This window comes from Oryctolagus cuniculus, chromosome 5, assembly GCF_964237555.1.
Source record: "Oryctolagus cuniculus chromosome 5, mOryCun1.1, whole genome shotgun sequence".
Classification (NCBI taxonomy): Eukaryota; Metazoa; Chordata; class Mammalia; order Lagomorpha; family Leporidae; genus Oryctolagus; species Oryctolagus cuniculus.
The window spans coordinates 30050384-30062388 of record NC_091436.1 but is presented as its reverse complement, the minus strand read 5'-3'; the positions used below and the strand labels follow the sequence as shown (position 1 = coordinate 30062388).

The following is a 12005-nucleotide window of genomic DNA, read 5'->3' as shown; positions in this document are numbered from 1 at the left end:
AAAGGGCAGTTGCATTTTGCTTCTTCTAGCTCTAACTTTAAAGCTTTAAACTAATATAAGCCAGAGAACACGGCTAGCGTTGGGAAGTACCAGTACGGCATGGTATTTTTCTGTCGGCACCTGTGTAGCCAGGAGTCAGATTCCCTCCAAACCATGCTATCCCGTTTCCTGGTGTAATAAACAGAAATGATCTATGGGCGTGTGTTCAAAATGAGTCATATTTGCACATGCTCTGAATGGAGGACACTCAGCTTGGCTGGAGTCGTCCTTTCATTTCTGCGTTTTCATTCATCTCACTCACTTTTCTTGTGCTCCAGTTGTTTTCTGCAGGGTTTAGAAACCAGACAACCTCTTGGGAGGCACAATTAAGGCATTAAATTTTAGGGCATAAAATAAGCGAATCATTGCACAACTGACACATGCGCATTGCTTAAGTACTCACGTGTACCTCTGTGCCAAGGAACCATGTTTGGTTTTGAGTTTCTATCGCCACTTTGTCTGCTCCAGTGCAGCAGGACCAGACGAGTCTGCGTTTTTCCAGTGCGTCCCAAGTCACCTTGGCTGACAACAGGGCTCTTCTGTTTATCCCAGTGATGAGTTAGCTCTCTGTGTGCACCAGCAGCTGTCCAGCCAGCCGGCTCATCCCGTCACCTGGCTTTGGTTGTTCTGAGAAAAAGTCCAAACATTTTCCTGTCTACTCTTACACATTTACTCGACGCATGTGTGGGGATTTCTCCCCACCAACAGCCAGTTCTCTAGGGGCCACCAACTGGGTGTCCTATAGCTTCTCCATCGTGACACTCTCTACCTGGAGTTAGTGTCAGACCCCAAAGGTGAGGGGTTCGGTGTCGCAAGACTGCCCTCCCCTGTAGATGCAAACTCAGAGTCCCTGGCTCTAACTTGTGTTGGTGACCTATTACTGGCTATAAACCTGGCTTACCAGACCCTCTCCTTCTAGGGTTTGATTCCTCTATTAGAGCGACTCACAGAACTCAGGGAAACACTTTATTATAAAGGACATGATCAAGGTCACAGATGACCAGCTAGGTGAAGAGATGCTTAGGGACAGGTATGTGAGAAGAGGAGCTGAGCTCCCTCTCCCTCTCCAGGTGCACCACGCTCCTAGCTCCTGCACCTGTGTAGCCCCAGGAACCTGTTCTTTGGGTTTTTATTACATAGGCATGACTGATTATATCATTGGCCACTGGCGACCAACTCAACCTTCACTCCCTCTCCCCTCCCTGGAAGTGAGGTGGGGTGGGGGTGAAAGTTCCAATCCTCTAATCACATGGTTGGATTTCCTGGCACCAGCCCCCATCCTGAGGCTGTAATTAGAGCAAAAGGTATTGCTGTCACTTAGGAAATTCCGAGGGACTTAGGGGCTGTTGGTCTGGATCTAGGGTCAAAGACCAAACGTTAGAGGAAAAGATTCTCCTAGCACCACTTTCTACAAAGATTTTAGGAGTTCTGTGTCAAGCACAAGAGCAGAGAACAATATTTATATGCTTTTTCTTATCATGATTTCATGGGTTGTCACAACAGGCTCTTCCCATTTTATTTTTTTTGTTGTTGTTGTTGTTGTTGCTAAGCATAGAAGTGCCAGTGGCAATTGCCAAGTTCCTCATCAATATGCCACCCAGTATAAATTATACTTCCAAATAAATCCATTCCAGTCTTATATGCAATGCAATTCAAGTTACACTCACACTGTAGGAAAAATACAGTATAATTTTTAAACTTGACAGCCAATTACTGCCCTTATGAGCATGGATGATTTTTTAAAAAATGTTTATTTATTTTTATCTACTTCAAAGGCTGAGATAGAGAAAAATAGGAAGAGAGGAGAGAAATACCTTCTATGCACTGATTCATTCCACAAATGTCCACAACAGTCAGGGCTGGGCCAGGCCAAAGCCAGGAGGCCAGGAGCCTGGAATTCCACCTGGGTTTCCTTTGTGGGTGGTAGGGGCCCAAAGACTTGAGTTATAACCTACTGCCTCCCTGCAGGAAGCTGGATCAGAAGTAGGGCAGCTGGAACTTGAACCAGCACTCCAATATGAGATATGGGTGCCCCAACTGCTGGCTTACCCGCTGTGCCAGGATGCCTGCCCCTTAGATGATTTTCTTTACCCTGCCTTTCTCCTCTGCAGTCTACTGTCCAGGGTGAATGGGGAAAAGATTTCCCAGCACAGTGCCAGCCAGAGCAGCCACTCCAACAAAAATAAAGATGTCTAATACAGCGTTTCTTACACATTGCCCTGCCCCTGTTGACTTTGTTACTTAGTATGTTTGTTGGCTCCTGTTAGAAGTGAGAAGAGCCACATAATGGGGTCTTGTGTTATTCCCCTCTTGCAAGCAACTAGAAACATTTAGAGCCCTTATTTTACAGAGGTGGGTAACCTAAAGACCTCCAGTCTGCTTCATCTACCCTACAGTTTCAGTTCATGGTTAAAAATGGGGCTGAGGAATCTCCGGCTCTCCAGGAGTGCCATCCCACTTTGTAGAAGGATGAGAAAATTTCCCAAGGTTCAAGGAGGTGGGTGGCTGTGTGGCACAGCAAGTTAAAGGACAGCTTGGGACACCCCTTACCAGAGTGCTGGTGTGAATCCCAGCTACCTCCACTTCTGAGCCAGCTTCCTACCAGCGCACCTGGGAAGGCAGGAGATGCTGACTCAAGTACTTGGGCCCCTGCCACTCGTGTGGGACACTAGGATGTAGTCCCTGGCTCCTCGCTTTGGCCTGACCCAGCTCTGAGGTTGTGGCCACTGGAAGCAGATGAAAGATCTCTGTCTTTTTCCCTCTCTCTATTGTTCTGCCTTTCAAATAAATAAATAAATCTTTTTAAAAAAAGATCAAGGAAGAACTTTGTGGGACAGAATTATGGCTTTGAGAAAGGACACATAGAAAAACTGAAAATCGGATGAGAATTTGGTTTTATACACATCATCTCTCTCGCTATTAGAAGATATTGGCAACTGCCTTATGGTAACATAATTCATAATACGTCTTCTTGTCCCAGAGGGAATTCTCATCTCCAGTGAGTACCTTAAAATACTTCCCTATTTTCCTTTTTTTTCAAATTCAAGCTATGTTTAATAGAGATAAAGCTGCTCAATCCATGAAAGTTGTCACACAGTGATCCAGGGCTGTGCCTTCCAGTTACCTAAACAGAACAGTCTGGAAGACAGTCTGTTTTAGAGGGAGATTCGGGAGAATGATGTTTTCCATGCTGAACAGGCCTATCAGTGAAATCCTGGATCCATTTCCTTGGCAGCTGACTTCTGCTCTTGTATTTCTCTTAGCAACACCAGGAACTCATTGGCTCATTTTGGCTAAGTCTTTTTCCAATTCTGCCTAAAGAAGAGGCAATTAGGAAATGCATCCTTTTTCTTTTTCCAGGTGACTGAAGGAAATGGGGACGTTGGTGTTTACAATAAAATTCCATCATCTTGCCTGCACATGTTCACAGGGTGTTGCTCCCTTCCCAAAATAGCTAGTCAGCTGTGTGCGGGAAGCGCTCTGTTTATCCAGCTTTGGCGAAGGGAGAATACTCGTGGTGGGGGCGGGGTGCAAAATACTCTTCCCCACCACGACCGGAGTTTTGTAGGAGTTCTTCCTCACAGTGCCTTCCCCTGCATTGTCGAATGTCAAGTGTAGACATCCGTCCTCCAGGAGCGACTCCATGGGCCCCACCCTGTCCGTGTCCACCGCGCGGAGCTGCTCGCTGAGGGCGATGGCTGGCAACGGCTATGGCGATGCCAATGCCTATGGCGATGGCGATGGCGATGCCGATGGCTTTCTCTAGCCCTACAATGGTCTCGCGATTGCCGATTTCCTCAAGCGCTACACACTTGGTGCTCCATCACCTCTGCCTTGGAGGCGAATTCCCCGCAGCCCCCGAGTGGAGCTGAAGACCCCGCCCCATTGCCCGCACCCACATGTCCTCCCTCTCCCTTTGTGTGTAATTTGCTGATGCCGTCAAAGAGTAATCTGTCAGATCGACACATTGATCCAGTTCTGAGCTGCTTTCCCCACGGAACTCATCTAACATAATGATGGAAATTATTAGTAAGAGGGTCCCACAGTTGTGACAGCACTGTTTAATCCTGGTAGCAAAAACATTTTTTTTTTTTAATGAGTCACTTGCTTTCCAGCTCTCAGCTTTGGAAGGGTGCTAGGTCTATGTCGAGGTTCCTCTGTGCTGCTATAACAAAATACCAGAGACGAGGTGATGTGGAAAGAGGAGAAACTGAGTCCTCACAGTTCTGGAGGCTGGAAACTCCAAGGTCACCATGACTGGCGTATCCAGTTGTCTGCTAAGGGCGGCTCTCTACCTCCAAGATGGCGCCTTGAGTGGAAGACAGGCTCTGTCCTCACATAGCGGAAGGCTTTGTGAGCCCCTTTTATAAGGGCCATAGTCGCATCACAAGAGGCCAAACTTCACAACCTCATTACCTCCTCAAGGCCCCACCTCAATACCGTGACATTGGCCATTAAGTTCCAACACCTGAAGTGTGGAACAGACACACTGGAAGTGCAGAAAGTGCAGAAATACGAACATCTATTCATTTCCCCGTTTAGCAAATGCTGCTTTGGGAACCTCCTCCACTGAAATGTGGGCTGGACGTGCTTCTTCTCTTCTTTTCTCTTCTCTTCTCTTCTCTTCTTTTGACAGGCAGAGTGGATAGTGAGAGAGAGAGACAGAAAGGTCTTCCTTCTGCGGTTGGTTCACCGCCACGGCCGGCATGCTGCAGCCGGCGCACCACGCTGATCCGATGGCAGCAGCCAGGTACTTATCCTGGTCTCCCATGGGGTGCAGGGCCCTAACACTTCGGCCATCCTCCATTGCACTCCTGGGCCACAGCAGAGAGCTGGCCTGCAAGAGGGGCAACTGGGAAAGAATTCAGCGCCCCGACCAGGACTAGAACCCAGTGTGCCGGTGCCGCTAGGTGGAGGATTAGCCTATTGAGCTGCGGCGCCGGCCTTGGATGTGCTTCTGATGCAGGGCTGGGAAGCTTTTTCTGAAAAGGTCAAGCCAAGAGAGATTTCTGGCTTTGTGAGCCAGGTGGGCTTTCTCTCAGTTACTCAGTTCTGTTGTAGTATAACAGCCTATCTATCTATCTATCATCTACCTATCTGATGGCAGATAAACACATGAGATTAGTTGTGCTCCGTAAAACTTTAAAAAAACAATTGGTTTGGGGCCCGTCTGTGGTGTGGTAGGTAAAGGCGCTGCCTGCAGTGCCAGCATCCAGTATGGGCACTGGTTTGAGACTTGGCTGCTCCACTTCTGATCCAGCTCTCTGCTATGGCCTGGGAAAGCAGTAGAAGATGGCCCAAGTCCTTGGGCCCCTGCACCCACATGGGAGACCCAGAAGAAGCTCCTGGCTCCTGGCTTCAGATCGGTGCAGCTCCAGCCATTGCAGCCAATTGGGGAGTGAACCATCGGATGGAAGACCTCTCTCTCTCTCTCTCTGCCTCTCTTTCTCTGTTTAACTCTGGCTTTCAAATAAATAATAAAATAAATCTTTAAAAAAAGACAACTGGTGGGCCAGATATGTGCTGCTGACCACGTTGGCTTCCTTTTTTCTGGCTGATCAAAAAATGAGGGAGGGGTGGAAGTTTGGTGTAACGTTCACATTCCACCTGGGGTAGGCATTGTGGTACAATGGGTTAAGGCCACAGCTTGCAGTGCCTGCATCCCATATTGAAGTACCAGTTTGAGTTCTGGCTACTCTGCTTCCCATCCAACTCCTGGTTAATGCTCCTTGGAATCAGCTCAAATGCTTGAGTTTCTGCCACCCATGTGGGAGACCTGGATGGAGTTCCTGGCTCCTGGCTTCAGACCAGCCTGGTCCCAACTGTTGTGACCATTTGGGAAGTGAACCAATGGATAAAAGATCTCTCTGTCTCCCTATCACTCTCTATCACTTTGCCTTTGAAAGAAAGAAAGAAGGAAAGAAAGAAAGAAGGAAAGAAAGAAGGAAAGAAAGAAAGAAAGAAAGAAAGAAAGAAAGAAAGAAAGAAAGAAAGAAAGAAAGAAAGAAAAGAAAGAAAGAAAGAAAGAAAGAAACCACCTGGGATATTGCATCCCATATGGGAGTGCCTGGGTTCAAGTGTGAACTGTGCTCTCCTCATTCTACCTTCTTGCTAATGTGTTCCCTAGGAGGCAGCAGGGGAAGGCTCAAGTAGTTGGGTCCCTGCCACCCATGCAGGAGTCTTGGATTGAGTTCCTGGCTCTCAGCTGTGGCCTGGCTTGGCCTAGGCTATTGCAGGCCTTTGTGGAGTGAGCCCATGGATGAGAATTGTCTGTCTTGTTGCCTCTAAAGTTGAATAAATAAATGACTTAAAAAAAAAAAAAGATTGGGTACAGGCGTTTGGCACAGTGGTTAGGATGCTGCTTGGGACACCCATATCCCGTATTGGAGAACCTGAGTTCAAGTCCTGACTCCAGTTCAATTCTAACTTCCTGCTAAGGTGCATCCTGGGAGGCAGCAGTGGTGGATCAAGCACTTGGGTCCCTGCTACCCACATAGGAGACCTGCATGGAGATCTGGGCCCCTGACTTCAGCCTGGCCCAGCCTGGGCTGTTGCCGACATTTGGGAAGTAAACTAGCACCTGGAAGATCTCTGTCTGTCTGTATCTCTGACTTTTTGCCTTTGAAATATATTTAAATTTTTTTAAAAAGTGATGGCATGTGATTTCTGAGATTATGCCACACAAGGGCTCCGCCTTCCGTCTTGGCTGCCTTCTCTTGCTCACATGGGGGGAGGAATGAGTTGGCATTTTGTGATCTAAGTAAGCTACAGAGAAGCTGACATGGGAGGGAAGCCTCCAACCAACAACCAGCAGGGGAAAGAGGCCCTTGTTCCAACAGTCTGGGAGGAACTGAATCCTGCCAGCAACCCCTTATGTGAGCTTGGAAGTAAATGCTTCTCAGTCCAGCTTTGGGATACCCACAGCCTCGGCTGACATCGGGAATATGAAGCTTCCTGGACTCCTGGCTCAAACAAACCATGGAATAGTCAGTGTTTGTTATTTTAAGCCCCAGAGTTTGGGGGCTCTTTGTTACACAGTGTGAGATAAACACATTGATAATCACACCAGATATGCATGCTGTGATGGGCTGTACTTAACCATGAGCAAGGGAAAATGCTTTTTTTTCTCTTGGAGGAAATTCACCACGAACATCAGCATATTAAAGTTTCCAAAACATCATACAAAAAAGAAACATGTTTAATCTTGTGCAGTCACTTTCCAATAATATTTAATCACAGATCCTGTTCTCTGGAGACATGCCTGTTACTATCTTGTAGAATTATTCTTTGGAGAATTAAAGTGCTGGAGTAAGAAGTCATTCCATTAAAGAAGTAGTGATTGCTAGGCTGCCATTTCTCCCTGGTTTGAATGCATAGTCTTAGATATTGGTCATTATCCTGTGGAAATATATATATATATGTGAATGCATGTACACATATATGTACACCGACAATGTACTATGTTCATGTATGTAAGTCCACCAGCAGGAGACAGATTTTTTTCTTTTTCTTTTGTAGTGTTCAGCTCTTAGCATAATGCAGTAATCCTTTGACACAGAGGATAATAACAATTTTGAGAATCTGCTAAATAACAATCCCTTATGTTGGCTCCTGGAGGGATTTCACAGTACAGCAGCTGGGCATCTTACGAAACTAAGGATTTGTTTTGATTTAGTGTTGATTCAGAAGGGGGTATTTAATTTCCCACATTGCCAAGAGGTTTTTATCTGAACAACACATTATTATAACATTTGCCAAGACATGTCACGGTCTTGCTTTTCACTTAAGCAAACTGAGTCTCAGATACTAAATTACTCGTGAAACTGAGGTTTGGGGGGATTGAAACAGGGTCCAAACCTGGGGCTCATTTGACCATTCTGCCTTCCTATAACCTTTCTTACTTTCTTCTTTCTTCCTTTTTTTTTTTTTAATTAAGAGTTATTTATTTGAAGCGCAGAGAGAGAGAGAAAGAGGGAGTGAGAGAGAGAGAGAGAGATCTCATCGATTTGTTCTCTCCCCAAATGGCCACAATAGCCAGATCTGGCCCAGGCTGAAGCCAGGAGCCTGGAATTCCATCCAAGTCTTCCACTTGAGTGGCAGGGACCCAGGTCCTTAGGCCATCTTCCACTGCGTTCCCAGGCGCCTTAGCAGGGAGCTGGATCTGGAGTAGAGCAGCTGGGACTTGTGATGCTGACATCACAGTCAGGGGCTTTACCCACTGCACCACAATGCCAGCCTCTCCTATAACATTTCTTTTTTTTTTTTTTTTTTAAGATTTATTTATTTATTTGAAAGCCACAGTCACAGAGAGGCAGAGAGAGAGAGAGAGAGAGAGAGAGAGAGAGAGAGAGAGAGGTCTTCCATCTACTGGTTCACTCTCCAAGTGGCTGCAATGGCCGGAGCTGGGCTGATCCAAAGCCAGGAGCCTGGAGCTTCTTCAAGATCTCCCACACAGGTGCAGGGGACCAAGCACTTGGGCCTTCTTCTACTGCTTTCCCAGGCCATAGCAGAGAGCTGGAGCAGAAGTAGAGCTGTTGAGACTCAAACCAGCACCCATATGGGATGCCAGCACTGCAGGTGGTGGCTTTACCCACTATGCCACAGGGCCCCAAGTCAGTGCTTTCTATATCCTGCTTGGACTCTCTGGAAGGTCTCTCTGTTCAGTGGTGCATGTCCTGTCACCCACAGTAAGGGAGGCAATGGTGTCATGGAACTTTCCACTGTTGCATAAATCAGGCCTCGCTTCTGACCTGCGTAGTGACGTCACTGCTCTCCTGGACTCCCCGGATCAGCTTCTCACCGCCCTGGCCTTTCCACCTCCACGCAGTCCCAGTTTCAACACCATGCTTTAAGCTGCAGTGTGCAATACCTACTTCCAGGTACCAATTTTAATTTTTTGGTGATCACTGACTTTGATTCAAAACCATAACTGTTATTTCCCATGATTCTGAGGGTCAGCTGGGTCCCCCGACAGATCTTCTTCTCCATGTATTGCTGACAGGAGTCATCGCTTTCCCACTGTTCTGTAGTGCCATCTTTGTCTAACAGGCCCCGTGTGTGTGTGTGTGTGTGTGTGGTGTGTGTGTGTGCATTTGGTCCCAGACTCATCCATGTGTTCCCTTAGTTTATTTATCTATTCTTGTGCCAACGTCTCATGCTCCTTTACACAAAGTTTATTTACTTTTATTGCAAGCTCGACCCGCGAGGCTCCACCTGCCGGGATGGTTGGGCAACAGCATTCTTCCGCAAGAAGCACCGGAGACAAGTTTCGGTGAACAGGTCCGCTTTATTAACGACCAGGCACACTTTTTAAAGCGCAGGCAGAAGCGGCATAACTAATTCAAGGCAACACTGATTCTATAGGACAGAACTGATATTGGTGCTGCTATACTTCTCCAATCAGCTTGAAGGTCACGTAGCTAGGATAGCCTTCCAGGTGGTCCTAATGGGCCTGGGCCACACCTGGGAGCTGTTTACCTGATTGGCAATTACAGGGCCCTTTAACAGGGAGTGGGGGTGGGGAAAGTGCCCGGGGCTCCCTCCGCGTGCCAGCAGTCAGGTTGTGGGGTCCTTCCTGGGAGGCATGGGGTGCCATGCCCTCTCAGCCTCCTGCCTGGGCAGGGCAGGCAGACTCCCCACCAGGTACAGTATCACCCACAATTCATCTTATTTATTTGAAAGGCAGGGTAACAGAGAGGAAGAGATCACTCTTACACTGGGTCATTCCCCAAGTGCCCGTACCAACCAGGACTGGGTCAGGTGAAAGCCAGGAGTAAGGAGCTCCATCCGGGTCTCCCCTGTGGGTGGCAGGGACCCCAGTGCTTGAGCCACCATTGGCTGCCTCCCAGGGTGTGCATTAGCAGGAACTGGGTCAGAAACAGAGGTGAGCCGGCGCCGGGGCTCACTAGGCTAATCCTCCACCTTGCGGCGCCGGGACACCAGGTTCTAGTCCCGGTCGGGGCGCCAGATTCTGTTCCGGTTGCCCCTCTTCCAGGCCAGCTCTCTGCTGTGGCCCAGGAGTGCAGTGGAGGATGGCCCAAGTACTTGGGCCCTGCACCCCATGGGAGACTGGGAGACCAGGATAAGTACCTGGCTCCTGCCATCCGGCCGGTGCGCCAGCCGCAGCGCGCTGGCCGCGGCGGCCATTGGAGGGTGAACCAACGGCAAAAGGAAGACCTTTCTCTCTGTCTTCCCTGTCTCTCTCTCTCACTGTCCACTCTGCCTGTCAAAAAAAAAAACAAAACAAAAAAAAAAACAAAAAGAAAACACAGAGGTGAAACTTGATCCTAGGAGCTCTGATGTGGAATACAGGAATCGTACATAGCAGCTTAACCCTCTGTGCCACAACGCCCACCTTCATACTCTTATATACTTTCTGCAGCTATTTTTTTTTATCTTTTATTTAATGAATATAAATTTCCAAAGTACGACTCATGGGTTACAATGGCTTCCCCCCCCATACCGTCCCTCCCACCCACAACCCTCCCCTTTCCCACTCCCTCTCCCCTTCCATTCACATCAAGATTCATTTTCGATTATCTTAATATACAGAAGATCAGCTTAGTATACCTTAAGTAAGTATTTCAACAGTTTGCTCCCACACAGAAACATAAAGTGAAAAATAATAGATGATTTTTTTTAAATGATGATGAAATCAGATCAGACCTATTGTCATGTTTTATCCCAGTGAGAGTCAAGTTGGGAATTGATAATTTCTTTCTTTTTTTTTTTTTTTTTACAGAAGATCAGTTTAGTGTACATTAAGTAAAGATTTCAGTCGTTTGCACCCCCATAGAAACACAAAGTGAAATATACTGTTTGAGTACTCGTTATAACATTAAGCCTCAGTGTACAGCACGTTAAGGACAGAGATCCTACATGAGGAGTAAGTGCACAGTGACTCCTGTTGTTGACTTTACCAATTGACACTCCTGTTTATGGCATCAGTAATCTCCCTATGCACCAGTTATGAGTTTCCAAGGCTATGGAAGCCCCTTGAGTTCTCCGACTCTTATCTTGTTTAGACACGGTCATAGTCAAAGTGGAGGTTCTCTCCTCCCTTCAGAGAAAGGCACCTCCCTCTTTGAAGACCTGTTCTTTCCACTGGGATCTCACTCACAGAGATCTTTTTGCCAGAGTGTCTTGGCTTTCCATGCCTGAAATACTCTCATGGGCTTTTCAGCCAGATCCGAGTGCTTTTAGGGCTGATTCTGAGGCCAGAGTGCTATTTAGGACATCCGCCATTCTATGAGTTCTGCAGCTATTTTTTTGTGGTTAGAAACCTGTAGTATTCCTTGCTTGTGAGGTCCCTGTTGGGTTTGGGCATCAAGGCAATTCTGACTTCACTAAAGAACTTGGGAATCAGTCCCACACTCTATTCTCTGGGAGATTTCCCGTACACCTAGTGTTATTTCCTGCTTAGATGCTGGGTAGATACAGAAATTGGTTCTAGGAGACAGTGCTGCCACAACACAGCAATCGCTCTATATCGAGTGACCCTGGCATCCTGCCTGGCAGCGGGAACTGTGGCTGAAGATCTGGAGAGATGGCTCCACATCATGGGTGGGAAAACTTAGTGAGTAATACACGGACAGGCATAGTGTACCCCTAGTGAGCTTGCACTTTCTGTGAGGAAGTAGACATGAATGTCACTAGGAGTTCCTTACCACTGGCTGCAGGTGCCAGGATGCTACAAGCAAGAGAGGAGCTCAGAAAATATTCCCCTGGCTTGCAGGCGGGAACGAGAAGGAATTCAGAGGCAATCCCGAAACTCAGCAACTTGCGAGGCTGGCAGGTGCAACTGGTTCACATTTCTCACTGGTAAAGAGGAGACTGAGAAGGCCTCAGGGCAGCAGCTGCTTCTAGACCTCTGCCTAGGGACAAGGACCACGTTGAGGGTATGACTGTCCCTGCTGCTGTTAGGATCTGAGTGGAACAGGGTAGCACCCAGCAAACACTTTGAGGTG

General features: G+C 47.5%; 1 protein-coding gene across 9 annotated transcripts in view; it reads left to right on the top strand.

Moving 5' to 3' along the window:
* ECT2L (epithelial cell transforming 2 like) overlaps positions 1 to 12005 on the top strand; it is a 135867-nt gene that overhangs the window by 874 nt on the left and 122988 nt on the right. The window lies entirely within an intron of this gene.